General features: G+C 40.6%; 1 long non-coding RNA gene and 1 pseudogene across 1 annotated transcript; both read right to left on the minus strand.

Moving 5' to 3' along the window:
• Window positions 1-17,178: 17,178 nt before the first annotated feature.
• LOC140176540 (uncharacterized) lies at window positions 17,179-17,509 on the minus strand. Its single transcript, XR_011868155.1, has 2 exons — window positions 17,403-17,509; window positions 17,179-17,212 (listed from the first exon to the last, which is right to left on the minus strand). It is a non-coding gene; the product is annotated as an uncharacterized lncRNA (long non-coding RNA).
• Window positions 17,510-18,236: 727 nt separating this feature from the next.
• Window positions 18,237-18,879, minus strand: LOC112723934 (pyruvate decarboxylase 2-like; annotated as a pseudogene).
• Window positions 18,880-22,768: the final 3,889 nt, after the last annotated feature.

Consider the following 22,768-nt stretch of genomic DNA (forward strand, 5'->3'; position numbering starts at 1 on the left):
TTATCCGAAAGGTCAGACCACACTACTATAAATACACTGGAGCACCCAGGTATAACTCATACTCTGATTCTACAAAAAACCTGCTTAATACCCGTGCTAACTTAAGCATCGGAGTCTCTTGCAGGTACCCCCCACCCTCCGGTGACCAAGGATCAGCAGTGCAGCCAGCCAACAAGTCGGACACAACAGCTCCGGCCGCCACTCACCAGCCGGACACATCGACACTGACCAGTACAGAAGATCTCATCCAATATCGACCTCCAGTTTCAGGTAACCCTCGGAACAGTTAGTATTCGAAAATTAAAAAGAGAAATAAAATAAAATTTGAAAACTAAATAAATTAATTTAAGAAGAGTTTTGAAAAAGTGGTTAGTGATTTTCGAAAATTGGAGAGAGAAAAGTAGTTAGGTGGTTTTGAAAAAGATACGATTGAAATAGAAAACTTTTAAAATTTAAAACAATAATCAAGTGGTTAATTGAAAAAGATTTGAAAATCAATTCTGAAAAGATAAGAAGTTAGAAAAGATTTTGAAATTAAATTTTGAAAAAGATATGATTGAAATTTATTTTGAAAAAGAATTGAAAAGGAAATTAAAAAGATTTGATTTTTGAAATTAAAGCTGATTACTTGACTAACAAGAAACTAAAAGATATGATTCTAGAATTTAAAGATTGATCCTTTCTTAATAGGCAAGTAACAACTTGAAATTTTTTGAATCAAAATATTAATTATTAGCATTAAATTCAAAAATATGAAATAAAAATAAGAAAAAGATTTTGAAAATCAAACTTTAAAATTTTCGAAAATATTAAGAAAAAATGAAAAAGATTTGATTTTTGAAAAGGATTTGAAAAAGATAGAATTTTTAAATTGAAATTTCGACTTTACTAAAAAGAAACAACTAAATTTTAAAACTTTTGACTAAATCAATTCAAAATTTCGAAATTTATGAGTAGAATAAAGGAAAGATATATTTTTTATTTTTAAATTTAATGAAGAAGGTGAAAAACAACAAAATGATGCAAAACACAAGAAATTAAGATCAAAACAAAAATGCATGCAAGAACACTTTGAATGTCAAGATGAACACCAAGAACACCTTGAAGATCATGATGAACACCAAGAACATATTTTTAAAAATTTTTAAGAAAAGAAAAAACATGCAGGACACCAAACTTAAAAATTTTTAACTTTCAGACACTAATAATTCAAGAATGCATATGAAAAATAAGAAAATACACAAAATAAGAAAATGCAAAGATCAAATAAAGGAAATTATTAAGAACAACTTGAAGATTATGAAGAACAAAACTCAATGCATGTGTTCTTCGAAAATTTAAAAAAAAAAATCAAAATATGCAATTGACACCAAACTTAAAATTTGACACAAGACTCAAACAAGAAACACAAAATATTTTTGGTTTTTATGATTTTATTAATTTTTTTTGTAATTTTTCGAAAATTAATTTGGAAAAAGAAGATAAAGAAATTCAAAATTTTTAATAAGAATTCCAAAAATCATGCAATGTTAGTCTAAAGCTTTGGTCCAAAAATTTAGACATGGCTTAATAGCCAGTCATGCTTTTTGTGAAAGCTTCGGTCCAAAAGATTAGACATGGCCAAATGGCCAGCCAAGCTTCAGCATACAAATCAGACATAGAACAGCCAAATAGATGGTAATCCAAAGGCTCTTGCCATGATAAGTGGAACTATGGAAGCCTCGGTCCAAAAAAATTAGATATGGCTTGACAACCAGCCAGGCTTCAACAAATCATGATGAAACTCTAGATTTCATTCTTAAAAATTCTGAAGAACAAAATATTTAAATTTTTTTTTGAATTTTTTGAAAACTGAAAATTTTTTTTTGAATTATTTTTCGAAAATTAAAAATAAAATACTTAAACATAAAATAAAATTACCTAATCTGAGCAACAAGATGAACCGTTAGTTGTGTAAACTCGAACAATCCCCAGCAACGGCGCCAAAAACTTGGTGCACGAAATTGTGATCTCAATTGTGCCAACAACTTGGTACGCACGATCGTAATCTCAACTCTTTTTCACAACTCTGCACAACTAACCAGCAAGTGCACTGGGTCATCCAAGTAATAAACCTTACGTGAGTAAGGGTCAATCCCACAGAGATTGTCGACTTGAAGCAAGCTATGGTCATCCTTGTAAATCTCAGTCAGGAAGATTCAAATAGTTATGGGGTTTTGATAATTAAAATATAAATAAAATATAAAATAAGATAAAGTTACTTATGTAATTCAATGGTGGGAATTTCAGATAAGCGTATGAAGATGCTTTGTTGCTTCTGAACTTCTGCTTTCCTATTGCCTCCTTCCAACCATGCGTTACCTACTTCCATGGCAAGCTGTATGATCCTCTCGGATGAAAACAAATCCATATGTGTTGTCACCGCACGGCTAATCATCTGTCGGTTCCCGCTAGTGTCGGAATAAGACCATTGTCCTTTTGCACACTGTCACTTGTGCCCCACATTCGCAGGTTTAAAGCTCTTTATAGTCATCCCTTCCCAGATCCTACTCGGAATACCACAGACAAGGTTTAGACTTTCTGGATCCCAGGAATGCTGCCAATGGTTCTAGCCTATACCACGAAGGTTAATCTCAGATTCAGCTGCTCTGTTGTTAGGAGAGAAGACGTGAATCTTAGATTAGAAACCCAAGAGAATATACTCCAGCTGCCATCCAATGACTACGTTGAACATCATGTAGACCACTTTGTGGTTGTCAGGCACGCGATCTTGGCTAAGCGAGTAACGAAGATTGGGTGATTGTCACGGGTTACCCCTTCATTCTGACTTAACTGAAATAAGAATGAGAGTATATCTTGAAGAAGAAGTAGGCATGAATTGAATAGAAAAACAGTAGTAATTGCATTAATTCATGAAGAACAGCAGAGCTCCACACCTTAATCTATAGGGTGTAGAAACTCCACCGTAGAAAATACATAAGTGAAAAGAGGTCTAGGCATGGCCGTGAGGCCAGCCTCCAAACGTGTACAATGGTCTCTAAGATCAAATTGATCAAAGGATATTCCAAAGATATAAAATAAATCCCTAAAAGTAGTTTTTATACTAAACTAGTAACTAGGGTTTACAGAAAATGAGTAACTAAGTGCAGATAGTGCAGAAATCCACTTCCGGGGCCCACTTGGTGTGTGCATGGGCTGAGCATTGAAGCTTTTTCATGCTTAGGCTGTTCCTAGAGTTAAACACCAGCTTTGGTGCCAGTTTGGGCATTTAACTCCAATTCTGGTGCCAGTTTGGGCGTTTTACGCCAAGATGTTTTAGGGTGACTTTGAACGCCAGTTTGGGCCATCAAATCTCGAGTAAAGTATGGACTATTATATATTTCTGAAAAGCCCAGGATGTCTAATTTCCAACACAATTGAGATCGCTCTAATTGAGCTTCTGTAGCTCCAGAAAATCCACTTCGAACAAAGGGAGGTCAGAATCCAACAGCATCTACAGTCCTTTTTCAGCCTCTGAATCAGATTTTTGCTCAGGTCCCTCAATTTCAACCAGAAAATACTTGAAATCACAGAAAAACACAAAAACTCATAGTAAAGTCTAGAAATATGATTTTTAATCAAAAATTAATAAAAATATAATAAAAATTAATTAAATCATACTAAAAACTATGTAAAAACAATGCCAAAGAGGGTATAAATTATCCGTTCATCTCAAATCCTCTCGTCAGAGTCCGGCGCTACCAGCTCATAGTTCTTCTCCTGATCCCTACTACTACAAATCTGGTGATGTTTCCTAAGCTCCACACAGTATTCAAAATTGACCATCGAGACACACATCAAGACGAGGGAGTCCAGCCAGTCAGACATGCCCTCAGGAACCTTGGAGGAGGTCTCAACAATATTTTTGCGAGAAGACATGAGTCAACTAGTTCTATAGTAAGAAAAAGGAAATAGTTACTAATCAATCAGCTCGGGCAAATCAACAAAACAGCTCGGGCAAACGCGGATATAACTCGATCTAAGGCATATAGAACAGAAAAAGTAGCAAAAGAAAACCCCAAGACTCAAACCAAAGTCCAGGGGCATCCTTTGGAGGCAGTAACAGAGCAAAGTTTCTGGAAAAATCTACAGCTTACGTCCCAACATCTCTCAAATAAGAAAAAGAAGATTCCAAATAGCGACACTTCGAAAAAAGAAAGTTAATTACAAAATGTCATCAAAGCTACTATCTTTTTACAGTCTATCAGCAAAGGGAACTACCAACATCAAAACATGCCAAGTGGAAATCATCAAAGATGCAACATTTTTTCAAGAATCAATCATGTCATTATTCCAAAAAATTCAAAATCAAAGAATACAGAAACAACATGCAAAGCCCTAAAAGCATCAACCATCAGAAAAGGCAAAAAAAGTTCATATAAAAGACGAAGAAACTCCCAGAACACACTTTACAACAGCATTCAGGCACAGTAAAAGAAGAAAGATCCAAACTTTCTCCGAGAAAAATCAAAACCTCCTCAAAATCAGATATGAAAAGAACGACATGGAAAAGAAAAGAGAAAGGAAGAAAGACCAACTGGTAGCAGGAAGGAGTCAATAAAACGCTGAGAGAGTAAAGCAACGACGAAGCCGCGGCGGATGATCACCTTTCGAACGAAAAACGAAGCACCAGTAGTCAGAGAAGAGAAATGAAAGGAGAAGAAGAAAACTGAAGCAAGGTCTTTCAGAAGTTCAAAATACGAAAGAGGGAAACAGCAAAAAAGAGGAGTTAATGGGCATTAAGAACCCTTGCACGTTCCCAAGAAGAATATAAACACAAAATGCGCACGTTGCAACCAAAAGGAGTAAAAGAAAAAAAATGCTTCACATTCAAGAAGCTTCAGCAAAAATAAGTGCTCGAGCTCGACTTTCCCAAAAAGGGGTCGAAATTTAGCAACAACACGACCTCAGAAAAAGATCAAGCTCGGACAGGGGCACTGTTCATGTCCTGGGTCGAGGTGTACGACCCGGGCTAACTTAAGGCAAGTCGACTCAACTCTTCCGACCAGGATGACTCGACCTCTTTATAAAAGAGGTCGACCAAACCGCTACAGAGGCCCGAGAAGGCCCAGACAAAGGAACACAGCCCAAATCTAAAGGCAGCCAAAGCCTAGAAAGATAAGGCAGTTCCCCCTAAAGATAAGATGACTTCACTCAAAGATAAGATAAGATAAGATAACTATCTTATCTCCCGAAAGGTCACTCCACACAATTATAAATACACTGGAGCACCCAGGTATAACTCATACTCTGATTCTACTCAAAACCTGCTTAATACCCTTGCTAACTTAAGCATCAGAGTCCCTTGCATGTACCACCACCCTCCGGTGACGAAGGATCAGCATCACTAACAAGTCCAACAAGTCGGACATGGCGGCTCCGGCCGCCACCCACAAGTCGGACACATCAGCGCCGGCTAGCACCGAAGATCTCGTCTGAGATCGACCTAAAGTTTCAGGTAACCCTCGGAACAAAAACTTTTTTAGGGAATCTGAAAAACTTTATTCAAGTAGGAAATATGAAATAGACAAGAATATATACATATAGGTGCTTACCCTTCTAAGTCGGGCAATATTGTAGATCTTGGCCTGGCGCCTTATTAAAAAACCTTTTCAGGAAAAAAAGTGCACATTGACCTAAGATCTTTATCACTTTCTAACTATAGTACCTTCTTAGGTTACAGGCACGCCATGACCTTGGTAGCTCTCGCCCCTCGAGGTTGGACACCTTGTAGTAGCCTTTTCCCAGTACCTCTATAACTCGGTAAGGCCCTTTCTAGTTAGTTGCTAGCTTCCCTTCTCCTGATCATCCTGCTCCAATGTCATTTCGGATTAGGATGAGATCGTTGATGACGAAACTTCGCTGGATTACCTTTGGGTTGTATCTTGAAGCCATTCAACGCTTTAATGCTTCCTCGGATAGTAAGTCGAGTTCTTCCCTTTGATTTTGGGAGTTGATCTCTTCATTGTAGAGGATCATTCTGGGGGATCCTTCCTCTGTCTCCACTGGGATCATTGCCTCCATTCCGTAAGCAAGTCGAAAGGGTGATTCTCTTGTGGTAGAGTACGGAGTTGTCCGATATTCCCGTAGGACTTGTGGGAGGTCTTCGGCCCAAGCTCCCTTTGCACCCTATAGTCTCCATTTTAACTCGGCTAGTATGACTTTGTTGGCAGCTTCTGCCTGTCCGTTAGCTTGTGGGTGTTCTATGGATGTGAATTGGTGCTTTATTTTCAAGTCAACTACCAAGTTCCTGAAACCTGTATCAGTAAATTGAGTGCCATTATCTGTGGTGATGGAGTAAGGGACCCCAAACCTTGTAATAATGTTCTTGTATAGAAATTTTTGACTTCTTTGAGCGGTGGCATTGGCTAGGGGCTCTGCCTCAATCTATTTTGTGAAATAGTCTACCCCTACAATAAGGAACTTAACTTGTCCCGATCCTTGGGGAAAAGGTCCTAGGAGGTCTAGCCCCCATTTTGCGAATGCCCAGGGTGACGTTACACTGATAAGCTCTTCTGGTGGAGCGATGTGGAAGTTAGCATGCTTCTGACAAGGTGGGCATGTCTTGACGAACTCTGTCGCTTCTTTGTGTAAGGTTGGCCAGAAAAATCCATCTCGGAGTACCTTTTTGGAAAGAGCTCGTGCCCCCAAATGGTTGCCACACATTAAGTCACTGTGTACTTCTTCCAGGACTTCCCTTATATTGGAAGTCAGTATACATTTTAGGAGGGATGCTGAGATCCCTCTCCTATATAAGATGTCGCCCATCATAGTGTAGTACTGTGCTTCTCGTATCAACCTCTTTGCCTCCTTCTTATCTGTGGGGAGTGTCTCTGTCTTGAGGTAGTTGATAATGGGGGTCATCCACCCTTGATCTTGACAAGATATGGTTAGGACCTTTTCTTCCTCTGTGATTGATGGGCATTTCAATGGTTCTTGGATGAGGCTTCTGTTATTGCCCCCTGGTTTGGTGCTTGCTAGTTTTGAGAGTGCATCTGCCTGAGCATTCTGTTCTCGAGGTATATGTTGGACCTCATATCTCCGATCTGTCCGAGCTGTTCTCTAGTTTTGTCGAGATATTTCTTCATGGTAGGGTCCTTAGCTTGGTAGCTCCCTTCTATTTGTGAAATAACCACTTGTGAATCACTGAAGATGGTGAGCTTTTGAACTCCTATCTCTTTAGCCAGCCTCAAACCAGCCAGTAATGCCTCATATTCAGCTTGATTATTTGAAGCAGGGAATTCGAACTTGTGGGCTTACTTCCTTGAGGTTGGGTGGTCCTTGAAAGAGAAGTGAATCAAATTGAGGTCCAGGGTGACTTGGCTTTATTGCTTCCGTTATCCATACTAACGCTACAAGTGTGGCATTAGTGCTGAAGTTAGTGTGGCTAACGTCACACTTGCTACCCAGTTGGTATTTTTGGGGCTTAAAAGATGCCTCTAGTTTATGCTCCAATTTCATGCCTACTATAGAGTATTATATATCGCTGGAAAGCCCTGAATGTCAGCTTTCTAACGCAACTGGAATCACCTCAATTGGACCTCTGTAACTCAAGTTATGCTCCTTTGAAGGTGACATGGTTGTTGGCATAGTCGCTAGCGTTACTGGAAAAAGTGAGTCATAATAACGTTAGCAATCAAGGGATGAATATTGCCAGGTTCTGAAGTTCAAACTTAATGTCCACCCCATAATATTATATATTGTTGGAAAGCCCTGGATGTCTACTTTCCAAAGCCTTTAGAAGCGCATCATTTGGAGCTCTACAGCTCGAGTTACATTTCTTGGAAGGTAAAGAGGTCAGCTGGCCTTACTACAGGTTGATACCATGTTCATCTTTGGACTTTTGGGGCAGGTTTTCTCCCTCAAATTTAGTGTCCACTATGTAGTTCCATATATGCTTGGAAAGCTCTGGAATCTTACTTTCCAATGCCACTGAAATCACCTCATTTGGAACTTTGTGGCTCAAGTTATTCTTGTTTGAAGAAGTCATGGTCAGGCTGCCAAGTGAGATCTTTGCCCACGTTAATGTCCACGTTAGTGTGACTAACGTGGCCATTGACGTGGGTCTTCCTTTGCTTCGCAAACGTTAGTGGCACTCACTTTTTCCACTAACATTGGCACTTCTCTTTTCTTCCACGTTAGTGCCCACATTAGTGGAGCTAACGGGGTTGCTAATGTGGGTCTTCTTCCCTTTTGCTAACGTTAGTGGCGTTAACGTTCTCACTAAATTTCCAAGCTTTCCTTCCTTCCACTTTAAAGGCCACGTTAGTGGCGCTAACGTAGCCATTAACGTGGCTCTTCTCTGCTTCTTTTGGTCTGAAATCAAGCAAACAAAGTGTATCAAAGTAACATACAAGACAAATTTCATTATACTAAGTGTGCTAATAATACCCAAAATCAAAACTTCACTTAGTGTGATCTATTTCATCATATTTACCCTGTATATTAGCTAAAATTCACCTATGCTTGAGATTTTGTTTCATGCAGAGATTTTTCATGCTTTTGCTCCTTTATAAATAGAAATTATATGAAAACTGAATTAAAATCTACTGAAAAAGCATAGAAAAATAGGCCATCATGCCCTGGCATCAGACTAGGAGACACCACAATCCAACCGCTTGGATATATCTCACTATACACAACCTTTGGAAAAGGAACCTGATCAAGGACACTCAACATAGACTACATTGTAGTCGATGTAAGCTCATCCTACAACGCCCTGATAGGTCGGGCAACATTGAACCATCTCGCAGCAGTAGTTTCAACTCCACATCTATGTATGAAATTCCCAACTCCAGAAGGGATTGCTACGATAAAAGGAGATCAGAAAATAGCGCAACGTTGTTACAATGAAAGTCTGAACCTTAGAGGCAAAGGGAAAGAAATTCACACCATCGAACTCGGTGGAGTTCGAGGTCGGGAAGAACTTTGTCCACAACCCAAGGGCAAAATCGAAGAAGTCCAGATCGAAGATACCCCAGATAAAATAACAAATATCGGGGCAATCTTAAATGAGGACGTGAAGAATACCTTGATACAACTCCTAAGGGATAATGTCGACCTATTCGCATGGAGGACTGCAGACATGCTGGGCATAGACCCCAAGCTAATGTGCCATAAACTGGCAGTATACCCAGGATCTCGGCCAGTACAGCAGAAGTGTAGGAAGCTCGGACCAGAAAGATCCCAAGCTGTGGAAGAACAGGTGCAAGCTCTACTAGAGGCGGGATTCATAAGAGAAGTCAAATACCCACTATGGCTAGCTAATGTCGTCTTGGTAAAGAAATCAAATGGGAAGTGGCGGATGTGTACCGACTACACTGATCTCAACAAAGCCTGCCCAAAAGATCCCTACCCACTCCCAAATATCGACACTCTAGTGAATGCCTCCCCCGGATACAAGTACCTCTCGTTCATGGATGCTTATTCAGGATACAATCAAATCCCAATGTATCCCCCTGATCAGGAAAAAACCTCATTCCTAACTCCAAAAGCAATCTATTATTACGTCGTCATGCCATTTAGACTCAAAAATACAGGAGCTACTTACCAAAGATTAATGAACAAAGTTTTCGCGAGCCATGTCGGGAAACTCATGGAGGTATATGTGGACGACATGTTGGTGAAAACATAAAGTGAGAAATCATTACTGCCCGACCTCAGCAAAGTGTTAGACACCATAAGAAAGCATGGCATGCGACTTAATCCCACAAAATACACCTTCGCAGTAGAAACAGGCAAATTTCTGGGTTTCATGTTAACACAACAAAGAATTGAGGCAAATCTGGACAAATGTCGGGCCATACTTGACATGAAGAGTCCGACCTGTGTTAAAGAGATACAACAACTCAACAGGAGACTGGCAACCTTGTCCAGATTTCTATCCGGATCAGCCATAAGATCTCTCCCCTTTTACGCCACCTTAAGGAAAGGAAGGAGGTTCGAATGGACAATGGAGTGCGAACAGGCTTTCCAGGATTTCAAAAAGTTCTTGGGACAACCACCTATTCTAACCCGACCACGAGAAGGAGAACCACTTGTATTGTATCTCGCAGTAGAAAGTCAGGCGATAGCCTCAGCACTAGTCCTAGAAGATGGGAATGGGCAACAACCCATCTACTTCATCAGTAAAGCTCTCCAAGGAGCAGAACTGAACTATCAAAAGATAGAGAAGTTCGCCTACGCCCTCATACTAACTTCTCGACGACTTCGTCCTTACTTTCAATCTCACACCATCAAGGTTCGGACTAACCATCCCAAAAAAGGTATTCTACAGAAAACGGATCTAGCTGAAAGAATTTTACAATGGGCAGTCGAGATATCAGAGTTCGATCTTCAATACGAAACTCGAACGGCCATCAAGTCCCAATATTTGGCCGACTTTATTGCTGAGTACACGGACACTCCGGGAACTCCTACAGAATGGAATCTCTATGTAGACAGCTCCTCGAACAAAACCGGAAGTGCCACAGGCGTGATATTAGAAAGCGACCAAGGAACCCAAATCGAACTTTCCCTCAAATTTGGGTTCCCTGCTTCAAACAACCAAGCCGAATATGAGGCATTACTAGCTGGTTTAAAGCTGGCTAAGGAAGTTGGAGCTCAGAAGCTTGTCATCTTCAGCGATTCACAAGTAGTCACCTCACAAATAGCAGGGAGCTACCAAGCCAATGATCCCACCATGAAAAGGTACTTGGACAAAACCAGGGAGCAGCGCGGACATCTCAGGGAATATGAGGTCCGCCACATACCTCAGGAACAGAATGCTCGAGCTGATGTACTCTCAAAACTAGCCAGCACCAAACCAGGGGGCAACAATAGAAGCCTCATCCAGAAAATACTACAGAACCCGTCAATATCGGAAGAAGAAAAGGTCCTGGCCATAACAGGTCAGGATCAAGGATGGATGACTCCTATAATTAACTACCTCAAAATAGAAACACTCCCCACAGATAAGAAGGAGGCAAAGAGGTTAAAACGGGAGGCACAATACTACACCATCATAAACAATACGCTATACAAGAGAGGGATTTCAACACCACTGTTAAAATGTGTGCCGACTTCCAACACAAAGGAAGTTTTAGAAGAAGTACACAGTGGCATCTGTGGCAACCATCTCAGTGCACAAGCTCTCGCCAAAAAAGTACTCCGAGCCAGATTCTATTGGCCGACTTTACAAAAAGAAGCAATAGAGTTCGTAAAGACATGTCCACCATGTCAGAAACATGCTAATTTTTACATCGCCCCACCATAAAAACTCATCAGCGTAACCTCACCCTGGCCATTTGCAAAGTGGGGACTCTACCTCCTTGGGCCCTTCCTTCAAGGATCAGGACAGGTCAAGTTCCTCATCGTAGGGGTAGACTATTTTATAAAGTAGATTGAGGCAGAACCCTTAGCTAACGCCACTGCTCAAAGAAGTCAAAAATTCCTATACAGAAACATCGTCACAAGGTTTGGGGTTCCTTACTCCATTACCACAGACAATGGTACTCAATTCACAGATGCAGGCTTTAGAAGATTGGTGGCCGACTTGAAAATAAAGCACCAATTCACTACCGTAGAACACCCCCAGGCTAATGGATAGGTAGAGGCCGCCAATAAAGTCATATTAGCTGGATTAAAATGGAGACTACAGGACGCAAAGGGAGCCTGAGCTGAAGAACTCCCACAAGTCCTATGGGCATATCGGACCACTCCACACTCAACGACGAGGGAATCACCCTTCCGAATAGCTTATGGAATGGAGGCAATGATCCCAGTGGAAGTCGAAGAAGAGTCCCCCAGAACAATTTTCTACAATGAAGAGGCCAACCCCTAACTTCAAAAGGAAGATCTCGACTTACTTCCAGAAATACGGGAAAGAGCTCGGATCAGGGAGGAGGCGTTAAAACGTCGAATGGCCTCAATGTACAATCAAAAGGTAGTACAGCGAAGTTTTGCCAATAACGACCTCTTCCTAATTCAAAATGACATCGGAACAAGTTGACCTGGAGAGGGAAAACTGGCGGCTAACTAGAAAGAACCTTACCAAGTCACAGAGGTATTGGGAAAAGGCTACTACAGGGTGTCCGAACTCGAGGGGCGAGAGCTACCAAGGTCATGGCACGCCTGCAACCTAAGAAGGTATTATAGTTAGGAGGTAATAAAGATCTTAGGTCAAGGTGCACTCTTTTTCCTGAAAAGGTTTTTTAACGAGGCACCAAGCCAAGATCTATAAACTGCCTGACTTAAAAGGGTAAACACCCACATGTATATAGTTTTCCTATTTGTCTACTTTCTATTTGGAATAAAACTTTTCAGATTCTTTCTACAAAGCCCCTCTATAGGTCGGCAAGGTGAAAAATAAATTCATCGCCCGACCACGATGAAAGCCGAATTCATCGTCTGATACCGACAAAAGGTCGACAAAGTGAAAACCAAATTCACTGCTAGATCAAAGATAAAGCTACAGATCGGCAAGGTGACGACCAAACTCATCATCCGATCATGATAAAATCGACAAAGTTATAAAAAAGTAATCCATAAGCTGAGGCCTGGCCAGCCCTGGCCAAAAAATGGATTACTAATAACTTAAGAATGGACCGACATGAAGAAGTCGAACCAATCGACCAAAGTAACAAAAAAGTTAAAAAAAGCAATCCATAGAAAGAGTTCTGACGAGGTCTGAGAAAAAATGGATGGCTATAACTTGGGATGGACCGACATAAAGAAGTCCGACCAGACTGATTAAAACGACAAAAAGTGATAAAAAGTAATCCATAGAGAGAGGCCTGATCAGCCCTTATTAAAAGTGGATTACTAAAAATAACTTAGAAGAGACCGACATGAAGAAGTCGGCCCAGGTCGATCAAAAGTGACAGAGTTATAAAAAGTAAATCCATAAAAAAGGAGATCCGGTGAGATCCAAATTAAAAATGGATTACTAAAAAATAACTCGCAAGACTCAATGAAAGAAGTCAACAGGCAGAAGGCGTGCGCTAGAAGGGACACAGCTCGACCCAAAGAAAGCCACGACCTCTCCCAAAATCAAATCAGAAATGTTCTATGAGAATTCTAAAAAGAACAGTCAAAACAAGGCTAGCCTCAAAAAGTCACTTTGATCAAGATAGGAAAGAAACCAACACTATGGAAATAAATAAAGAGCTCGAACAGCGAGAAGCTCCAACACTCTTAAAGATTCCTGGAAATGCCGAAAGATTGCAAACAAAATACATCAAGAAGAAAAGCAAAGCTACTATAATCAACACTCAGAAGGCCATCCGAAGGTCGACCTCAAGAGTTCAAAAGGCATTATTTTTCCAAATAAAGTTGCTAGGGAAAAAGCAACTACAAAGTCACGGTCAAACAAAATTTATCAAAATAAAAGTTCAAAAGCCCAGAGGCCAGGCTATACAAAACACATTAAAAATACATAAGCAAGAACTACAAATGATTCAAGGATTCTCCAGTTGCGGCATCTCGAGGCAAAGAAGGACGAGCCTGGAGGGGGACAGTGTTGACGGTCCCATCCGACTGGTTCAGGATCTGAACATCAGGATCCGAACCAGGGTGGTCGACCTCAGCTGCAGGAGTTGAAGACGTCGGGGCAACAGAAGCGTTAGTGGATGGCACAGGAGGTGGATCTACATCGTCATCATCTTCATCCGGGGCAGGGACAATCTTTTCATTTTCTACAATATTGTCCAAACTGAAGAGAGATAGGTTGAGCTCGGGAGCAAAAACTCGGACCTGATCGTTCAAATTCTCATAAGCAAAAGTCACACTGCCCACGAGATGACCCTGGAGCTCGGCATAATCAGCCCGAGCAGATTCTAACCTCTCCCTAAGCTCTATCATCTCACCATAAGTCAGGACATAGCACTCCTTATACTTCTGTGCCATCTCCTCAGCCAGATTTACAGAAGCCACCACAGCAGTAGCTCGAGTCTTCTCACCTTCCAACTCTTTTTCCAGCTTCGCCACCTTCACCTCGAGCTCCTCCTTCAACCCTTAGATTCTGTCAAATTCCGATTTGGCCTCCTCCATAAAAGCCTTTGTTGCATGAATGGAAAGGTCCTGAGCAGTTCAGAATAAGGCTGCTCCCATGTGTGCCATATTAATACTGCTTCGGGTAATGAAGTCCAAATGACGAAGAATGGATACATCGTCAGTAGGACCAACACCATAAGGAGCAATTTGTTGATCAACAAACCCAACAGCATCAAAGTCAGGGGCATCCAAATTAAAAGGCTCAACAGTCTTCTGTCTTTTTGGAAGAGGGATGGCAGGGGGAGAAGAGGTAGCATCAGAAGTTTGGAGAGGATCAACCAAATGGACTTGAGGAGTAGGAATCATCCTCCTCGGCCCAGAAGTGCTCAAGATTGGCTTCTTAGGAGGAACCTGAGAAGATCCTTCCCCAGCGGCCTTAGCCGAGATGTTCTGGGAAGCTGTAGCTTTCCTTGCCTTTTTAAAGGCCTTCATGGAATCATTATTCTTAGACATCTCTGAAAAAACACATAAAAAACAAGTTACAAAACTGGAAGAAAAAGAAACAAAAAGCAAGTAAACAAAGCAAAAGGAAGTCGACCACTACCCAGCTTAGCTCGGACAAGGGAAAGGTCCCCTAAAGCTTTCTTTGTGTCAAGATGGGGAGGTTGCCCCCAAATCTTCTCTAAAACATTAACAAAAGCTTGCTCGACTTCATCAAGCATCTCCCACGAATATCTAGACACCACCACATTCTTTTGCCAACATAAAGGGAATGAAGGTTCATTGTTCGGCTCAAAGAGAAATGGTCGAGCTCCCTCAACAGCTCGGACCTTAAAAAAGTAGTTCTTAACATCTCTAAAGGACTCGACATACATAGCAAACACTTTATGATCTTGAGCATATCAGAAAGAAATCCAAGAAGCTTTCTTTTTGGTCATCCCAGGTTTGGTCAAGACAAAGAGGTAAAGAAAGAGAGTTTCAGAAGGCTTGACATCTAGTTCTTGGCAAAGTAGCTGAAAGATCTTAATAAAGCCCCAGGAGTTCGGATGAAGCTGGGACGGGGCTACATTACGTGACCACAGCAAATCGGTCTCAAAAGAGGTAAAAGGAAGGGTAATGTTCATTGATTAAAAAAGTAATCGTAAGCATAAAAGAAAGGGCATTCCCCTTGGGTCAGAGAAGGGAAGCAAACCCTCTCGTTAGAGTCTAGGGCTACCAGTTCATAGTTCTTCTCCTGATCTCTACAACTACAAATCTGGTGATGTTTCCTAAGCTCCACACAGTATTTAGAATTCACCACCGAGACACACATCAAGACGAGGGAGTCCATCCAGTCAGACATGCCCTCAGGAACTTTGGAGGAGGTCTCAACAATATTTTAGCGAGAAGACATGGGTCAACTAGTCCTACAGTAAAAAAAAGGAAATGGTTACTGTTCCAGGGGTTACCTGAAACTGGAGGTCGATCTCGGATGAGATCTTCTGTACTGGTCGGAGATGGCGTGTCCGGCTGGCTGGTGGCGGCCGGAGCTGTTGTGTCCAACTTCTTGGACTTGCTGCACTGCTGATCCTTGGCCACCGGAGGGTGGGGGGCACCTGCAAGAGACTCCGATGCTTAAGTTAGCATGGGTATTAAGCAGGTTTTTAGTAGAATCAGAGTATGAGTTATACCTGGGTGCTCCAGTGTATTTATAGTGGTTGTAGAGTGACCTTTCTAGATAAGATAAGTTAGTTAGCTTATCTTATCTTTATCTTTGAGGTCAACTTATCTTTAAGGGAACCGCCCGTATCTCTATAGGCTTGGACGGCCTTTGGATTTGGGTCGTGTTCCTCTATTTGGGCCCTTTATTGGGCTTTCCTGTCGATTTGGCGACCTCTTTGAGAAGAGGTCGGATAGCTTGACCTGAAGAGGTCGGTCGCTTTGTCGCCGATCATCCTGGGTCGGATAGCTCGACCCAGGGTATGAACAGTGCCCTTGCCCGAGCTCGGTCTTTCTTTTGGAGGTCGAGTCTTGGTTTTAGGACTTCGATCCTTCTCGGGTGAAGCCGAACTCGAGCATTTTGTCGACTTCCTCTTTTGTAGAACCTTCACTACAAGAAAACACATCTTTTGCCTCGCTTTTAAACCATGGCGAAAAGCTGAAAAAAGCATGGCGATAGCTTTTCGCCACGCTTTTTGAGCTACCGCCACGCTTTTGAAGGGGTGACCTATCAAAGGGTGGCGGTTGCTCTATCGCCACGCTTTTTGCAGCCTATTGCCATGCTTTTTGTTTGCCATGCTTTTTTACAAACGGCCACTTGGAAAAGCGTGGCTGTAGGTGGAGATACGGCCACGCTTTTAAAGCGTGGCGACAGGTGGAGATACGGCCACGCTTTTAAAGCGTGGCAATAGGTGGAGATACGACCACGCTCCATATCAAAATATACAGCCATGCTTTAAAAGCGTGGCGAAAGCCTTGTTAAATTAAAAAAAAAATTTCTTTTCGTTACTTGATCTTCATTGCTACACAATATAAATTTTCAATCCTTTTTTATTACCAAACCTACAAATATAGTATGCAATTTTTATTACAAGACAAATCAAACAATAATTAGAGAGATATATAATTTACTATAATTGTTTTATACATTAAAAAACTATTACTCAAATACAAAATAAATCTCGAGTTCAGATTGCAAAACTAAAAACTGAAGAAAAATAGAGAAACAATACAAGTTAGAACTGCTCATAATATATCAAATTACACTAATAGAGATGATCATCAACCTAAATACTTAGTAAAAGATCAAAATCAACCTAAAACTGCTCCACTTTGTGCATTAAGGGTTCAAGTTATCCATTCCAATACTAGCCTGCAGCAAAATATCAAGAACAAATTGAACCAACAAAAACGATATATATAAAAATATTATAAGAAATAATCTAATTTATGCATGTATTAACAATTCCAAATTAAACCAGGTTCACATTCTACTATAAAAATTCATCAGCATTGTTATGCTAATAGGAATAAAAATTCCAAACACCTTGCACATCTATTTATCTTTATTATTACAAAATATCATATCCACTTTTTAAACACTGATGATGCAATTACCTGAATTAGAACTTGTCTCAGAGCCAAGGTGCCATCAGCTAGAATCCCAATCTCACTTTGCAAGTTATGCAACCATTGCTTGAATAAAGAGGAATCAATAGCATTCCTGCAATGGAAAACAACAAAAACCAAACCAAACCACCACAACTGAGACATGTTTTTTATATAGCATGATAACAAGAAGAAACTGTGTGCCTATCAATTCTCTTTTGCCATTACATCTCATGGGGACTTGTCAAAACCTAGCATCTAATTGAACAAAACCTCCAATATCTAATTTTAGTAGCTGTCAAAACCTGCAGGGTGTGAAAGAGGAAGAAAAGAATGCCTAAATCCATCTTTTAATATAATTATTCAGCACATTCCCTTCCTGAACAAACACACTGAACTTTCAACACATATCTCAGCCTGAAATCAAAACAAGAACAAAATGTTAAAGAGTGTCATTATAATGTGTAACCTGAGTTTCTTCATTATTATTCACTTAAGAGAAATTTGACCTTGTTATATACTATGTCCAAGAGAGCAAGGCTAACAGCTTTATCTACATCAGCATCATCAAAGATTAGAAGAGGTGACTTTCCTACTAATTCAAGTGAAACTTGTTTCAAGTTGCTGCTAGCTGCAGCATGCATTATTTCACGGCCTACCTCCATCGAACCGGTGAAGCTGACCTGCACACACATAAAGCACAAAAATCAAAATATTAGCCGAGGTTAACTATACAAATCAAACAATGCTATAGCCAAGTTACATTGCGGTCAATTACACACTTAACTCGATACAATCAATACAAAGAATAAGAACTTAATTTGTAGTCTTAAACATTGCGGTCAATTACACACTTAAAGCTTAAACTTTTTGAAACAGAATTCAAAGAATAAGAACTTAATTTGTAGTCTCTTTGCATAACCTTCAAATAAAACAAAGCCAAAAAAACTTACTCAGCAATAAAGTTGGATTATCCAAACAGAGGGTAGTTAATGAAAAGCAAAATCAACATTACTTGGAGCAGATCAAACTGAACTCTCCCTTCTACAGCAACTTTACTTTCAGGAGTCCTGAATAAGTGGGTTATCTCTACTTTGGGCCCATATCTCGTGTATGGATTTTTACGCTCACATCACAAATTTACAATGGCTGTATGCCAGTATCTTTATTGAAGTGAAAATTGGTTGAAGCAGGATCTCAGAATTTTTATGTTTACATGCAACAGAGCTTAGTACATTGGTAAAGCAGGGGGCAACACCTTAGCAATCTAAGCATCCCCCAAGGCTGAAATATAACACAAGAAAATGTACAAATTAGAATGGAGCAAGTAATCTACTGAGGATTTGGGGGGCAGCTGTTAGCAGCAGCAACACGGGATCCCCATTCTAACAACTCTTTGCTGGTGTCATCCTTGTGCGCAAATACTTCTATAAAACATAGTGAATCTTTCTGTGCTCCTGTTGCTATTGCAATCGCTTCTGTTAGATCTTCCTCTGTCCGTACCTACACTCCAAGCATTTTAAATAGTAACTCCAGTTAATGATAATGCTCGTAATGACTGTAAGATCACAGTAACACAGGATTGTTTGAGTTTAAGCTAACCTTGGCAGTCCAGCATTTGCCTTCTCCGTTATGGATGGCTTCCACAAAGCGAGTGTAATCCTAGTTCTTGATCACGTTGTACGGGCCATCATGAATCTCAACTTCAATTGTATAACCTCCGTTGTTAATGAGGAAGATAATGCTCCTTTGTCCACTGCGGATCATTGTTGAAGTATCCTGTGCTGTAACCTGATAAATAAGGAATACCTTAAGTCCCTGTGTGCTTCAAGCATCAAATTGATGTTCTGGTTTACTTATACTGTGTTCAAAATGCAAATCTTGAACTAGACGTAATTATTACAACCACAGTAGTCAATTCAAAGTAAGCCAATTTCAATAATAGTAGTATAGTAACAGAGTAACTCGATGCAAGGTCTGACATATATAAGAATACGTCTAGGAAAAAACAAAACATAAAGAAGACAAAAATCCCTTCTACAGCCAACGAAAATTACATCATTCCTACATCTAGTTCAGGTTTCAGTCACATACTTCCCTGGCCTACTAGCAAAATTCCAAATTTCCAATCGAAAAAACATCAAACAAGGGCAGAGGAATACAACAGAGTAGTACCAAAAGGAAGCTGATTTAGTGAAGAAAACAAATAGAAAAGAAAAGAGGAATACAGAACTTAAAAAAAGAATCACGGGTACAAACATGTAACTATAGGTGCAAACACACAAAACAACAACAAAATATTCTATAAACAAGGTTATCATATTAAAGAACCCCCAAAAAATTGGCTCATGAATGCATTTATAAGCAGATGGAATTCAAAATTTCCAGAGGCTTGAACTCATAAACAAACCGTCCTTTATTTCATGGTTATTTTTCGATTCCCGTTCCCCACCAAAACCTCTCCCAAATTGTGCACAACACTAAAAAAACCCCTAAAATTTGCAAATGCACTGCCGGCGCGAATCGAAACATGAAAGAAAGAGGAGAAGAACCTGAAACAACGCAACGAAGCAACTATTCCTTCAACAAGGGCAAGACCGACATCGACACCGAGCAAGAGACGCAGAAAACAGTTGTCGCCTCCGAGCTCCGACACCGAGCAAGAGACGCAAAACATGAAATTAATTCTAAGTAATCAAACAATGACGCATTTAGTTCAAGTAATTGGAATTTAGAAGCATGGAGAAGTGGGTGCTTACTGGGATATGGTAAAGAACAAAAAAAGAAAGGATGTGAAGATAGGAGCAACCACTTACCATACCACTTGGCAAGTTCATCATTGGCAGGAGTGACAGTAGCAGCAGCTTTCTTTGAAGGAGGAGGTGGTGCTGCCTTCTTCTTACCAAAGAGAGCCAGTGGAGAGTATAAGTACTCAAAACTCGAAAGAATTCCTATCTTACCACTGAGAAAGATAAGAGAGGGAAAAACAAACCTTGCCTTTCAGTATCACGACATTGAAATTGCTGCCTGTCCTCCTCAAAGGAAGCGGTAAAGCTGATCATGTTACACCAAATCAAAACCGTCCAAATCCATAATTTGATAAAGAACAAATAAATATCTAAAACAGATCAAAATTTGCACAATTAAAATCAGAACCAAATAAGGATAACAAATCAGCAATAATCAGAACATGTTTCAATTAAAATTAGAATAAATAAAAAACAAACAAGGAGAACAAAGCAACAATAATCAGAACATGTTTTAATTAAATTCAGAACAAATCAGACCCAAACTTGGAGAACAAATTCAGAAAAAATCACACCACAAAATCTTCTCAACAATATGAAGAAAAATTCTGGTATTGATCAGCTTCCAGATGGTGTTTGTGTTAGGGAAAAATCTGAAAAGGAAAAGACAATGAAATATTGAAACTTTTGGGAAATCTATCTATCTCATTACAGCATATTTTTCAACTTAGTTCACAACATTTATATTGTTAGCTTCTAAAATAGTTTCATTTGCTTCAAATATTATAGCATAGTATGCACTCTATGTCAAAGTAAAATTTCAATAGCTGCACGCTGGATAAAAGTAAGTTCAATCAGCACACTGTAGCGATATCCCATTCCATCATTACTACACATGTTAAATCACGATTTTGGGATTTCAATGAAAGAAATATGCAAAGAAAGCAACAAACGTTTGCGGAGAAGAAACGGTACCTGATGAAGAGGAGGCGGTGGAGATGGTGGAGGTGGGGCCCGCACCAGCGAATGAGGTCATTGAATGAGAGGTGATTGGGAATGGTGAGAATGAAGACAAGAGAAGAGCGAGAGCTAGGGCTTGGGATCGAGGAATGAGAGGAGCTCCGGAACAAGTGGAGAACCCCTCTTCGCTCCCTGAATTTAGGGCTCGAATCTTCATCGTTCTCGGAGAATATGGATTTAGGGTCCAGAGGCTGCTCCGAGTCGACCGAGTGAACTCAGAAGAAGACACCACCAGAGAGACTTGCGACGGAGGGCTTGCGATGGACGGTGTGCGACGAGGGAGTCACCACCAGAGAGAATCACCGCCAAAGTAGCAGCAATGGTGGGAGTGCCGGAAGAGAGAGTGATGACGGAGGCATCGCGAGCCCGGCGATGTTCTTCGGAGGGCTGGGGTTCTTCGCGGAGTGCTAGGGTGAGGACTAGGGTTCTTCGAAGCTTTTAGGGTTCTGGCCTTCTGGGTTCTTTGAAGAGAAAGGGGGTTTTGAATGATGAAGGAGATAAGCAGCGTTTTGAATGAGGAAGTAAAACGGAGCGTTTTATTTTGTACGAGGACCTTTTGGCCACGCTTCAAAAGCGTGGCCAAAAGAGTGGTAAGAAACGGCCACGCTTTTAAAACGTCACTATAGCAAAACTCTGTCGCCACGCTTTTAAAATGTCCCTGTTTCTATCTATGGCCACGTTTTTGAAGCGTGGCAGAAAAAAAAACGTGGCCATATCTCATCTCAATTGCCACCCATACAAAAGCGTGGCCATAGAACCCTTTCACCACGCTTTTGAAGCGTGGCAAAAAAAAGTGGCCAAATCTCTAATCAATCGCCACCCTCGTAAAAGCGTGGCCATTGACCACTTTTGGCCACGCTTTTGAAGCGTGGCAAGAAAAAAGCGTGGCCATAGACCTTTTTTCTTGTAGTACTTTTTGAATGTAGAACGTTTTCCTCTAAAAGCGCGCGCTTTTATATTAGCGCCTTGTTATGGGGAACGTGCGAGGGTTTAATGCCCCATTTAATTTGGCATTAATTGCCCCGTTTCCCTTAACTTCTTTATTTTTGAACTTTACACTCAGGAAACGGTTTCTCTTCTTCACTCTTTCTTCGTAACTTCTCCCTTTACTCTCTTGCTTTCTGTTTCTGGCTTTGAGTCCATAGCTCCTTCCTACGACGCTTGCTTTGTTGCTATTTTTGTGGAAGAGGGGTGATTCTGGATTTCGCTTTCCATTTTTCTGCTTTCTTTTGCAGCTTTTCTCCCATTTTTCCAGGTTTGGTTCTTCTTCCTTCCTTCCTTTACGCCATTTATTTTGAGAAAGTTTTGATTTTGGCTGGAGAAAGTTTGGATCTTTCTGCCTTTGCTTATGCCTGATCGTGGTGTGTTCTATAGTTTCTTTGCCTCTTTGCATGCTTTTCCTGTTGCTAGTGCTTTTGGTTTCGAAGCTTTAAGTGATAATTTTGTTTGATCCTAAAAAAGGAAGTATCTTTAACACTTCTACTTGTCATGCTTCGATGTTTGGGGATGCATGCTTGTTCTTTACTGATAGACTGTAGGAAGATAGTGGTTTTGATGACTTTCTGTGCCTTTTGCGTTCTGTCTTTCTCCTATGAAAATTCTCGCTGTTTGAGGTCTTCTATTCTTGTTTGAGAGATGCTAGAATGTAAGCGGTAGTTTTTACCTGAAACGGTGCTTTGTTACTGCCTCCTAAGGATGCCCCAGGACTTTGGTTTGAGTCTTGGGGTTTTCTTTTCCTTTTTGTTCTTCTGTATCATATTTAGTTGAGTTGTTTCACCCTTTGTCTGAGATGCTTTTTAGTAATCCATTCTTCTTTTCTTATTGTAGGATTAGTTGGTCTCATGTCTTCTCGCAATAACGTTGTAGAGATGTCTTCCCAGGATCCTGAGGGCATGGCTGATTGG

Source organism: Arachis hypogaea, chromosome 11 (assembly GCF_003086295.3).
Source record: "Arachis hypogaea cultivar Tifrunner chromosome 11, arahy.Tifrunner.gnm2.J5K5, whole genome shotgun sequence".
NCBI classification, from domain to species: domain Eukaryota; kingdom Viridiplantae; phylum Streptophyta; class Magnoliopsida; order Fabales; family Fabaceae; genus Arachis; species Arachis hypogaea.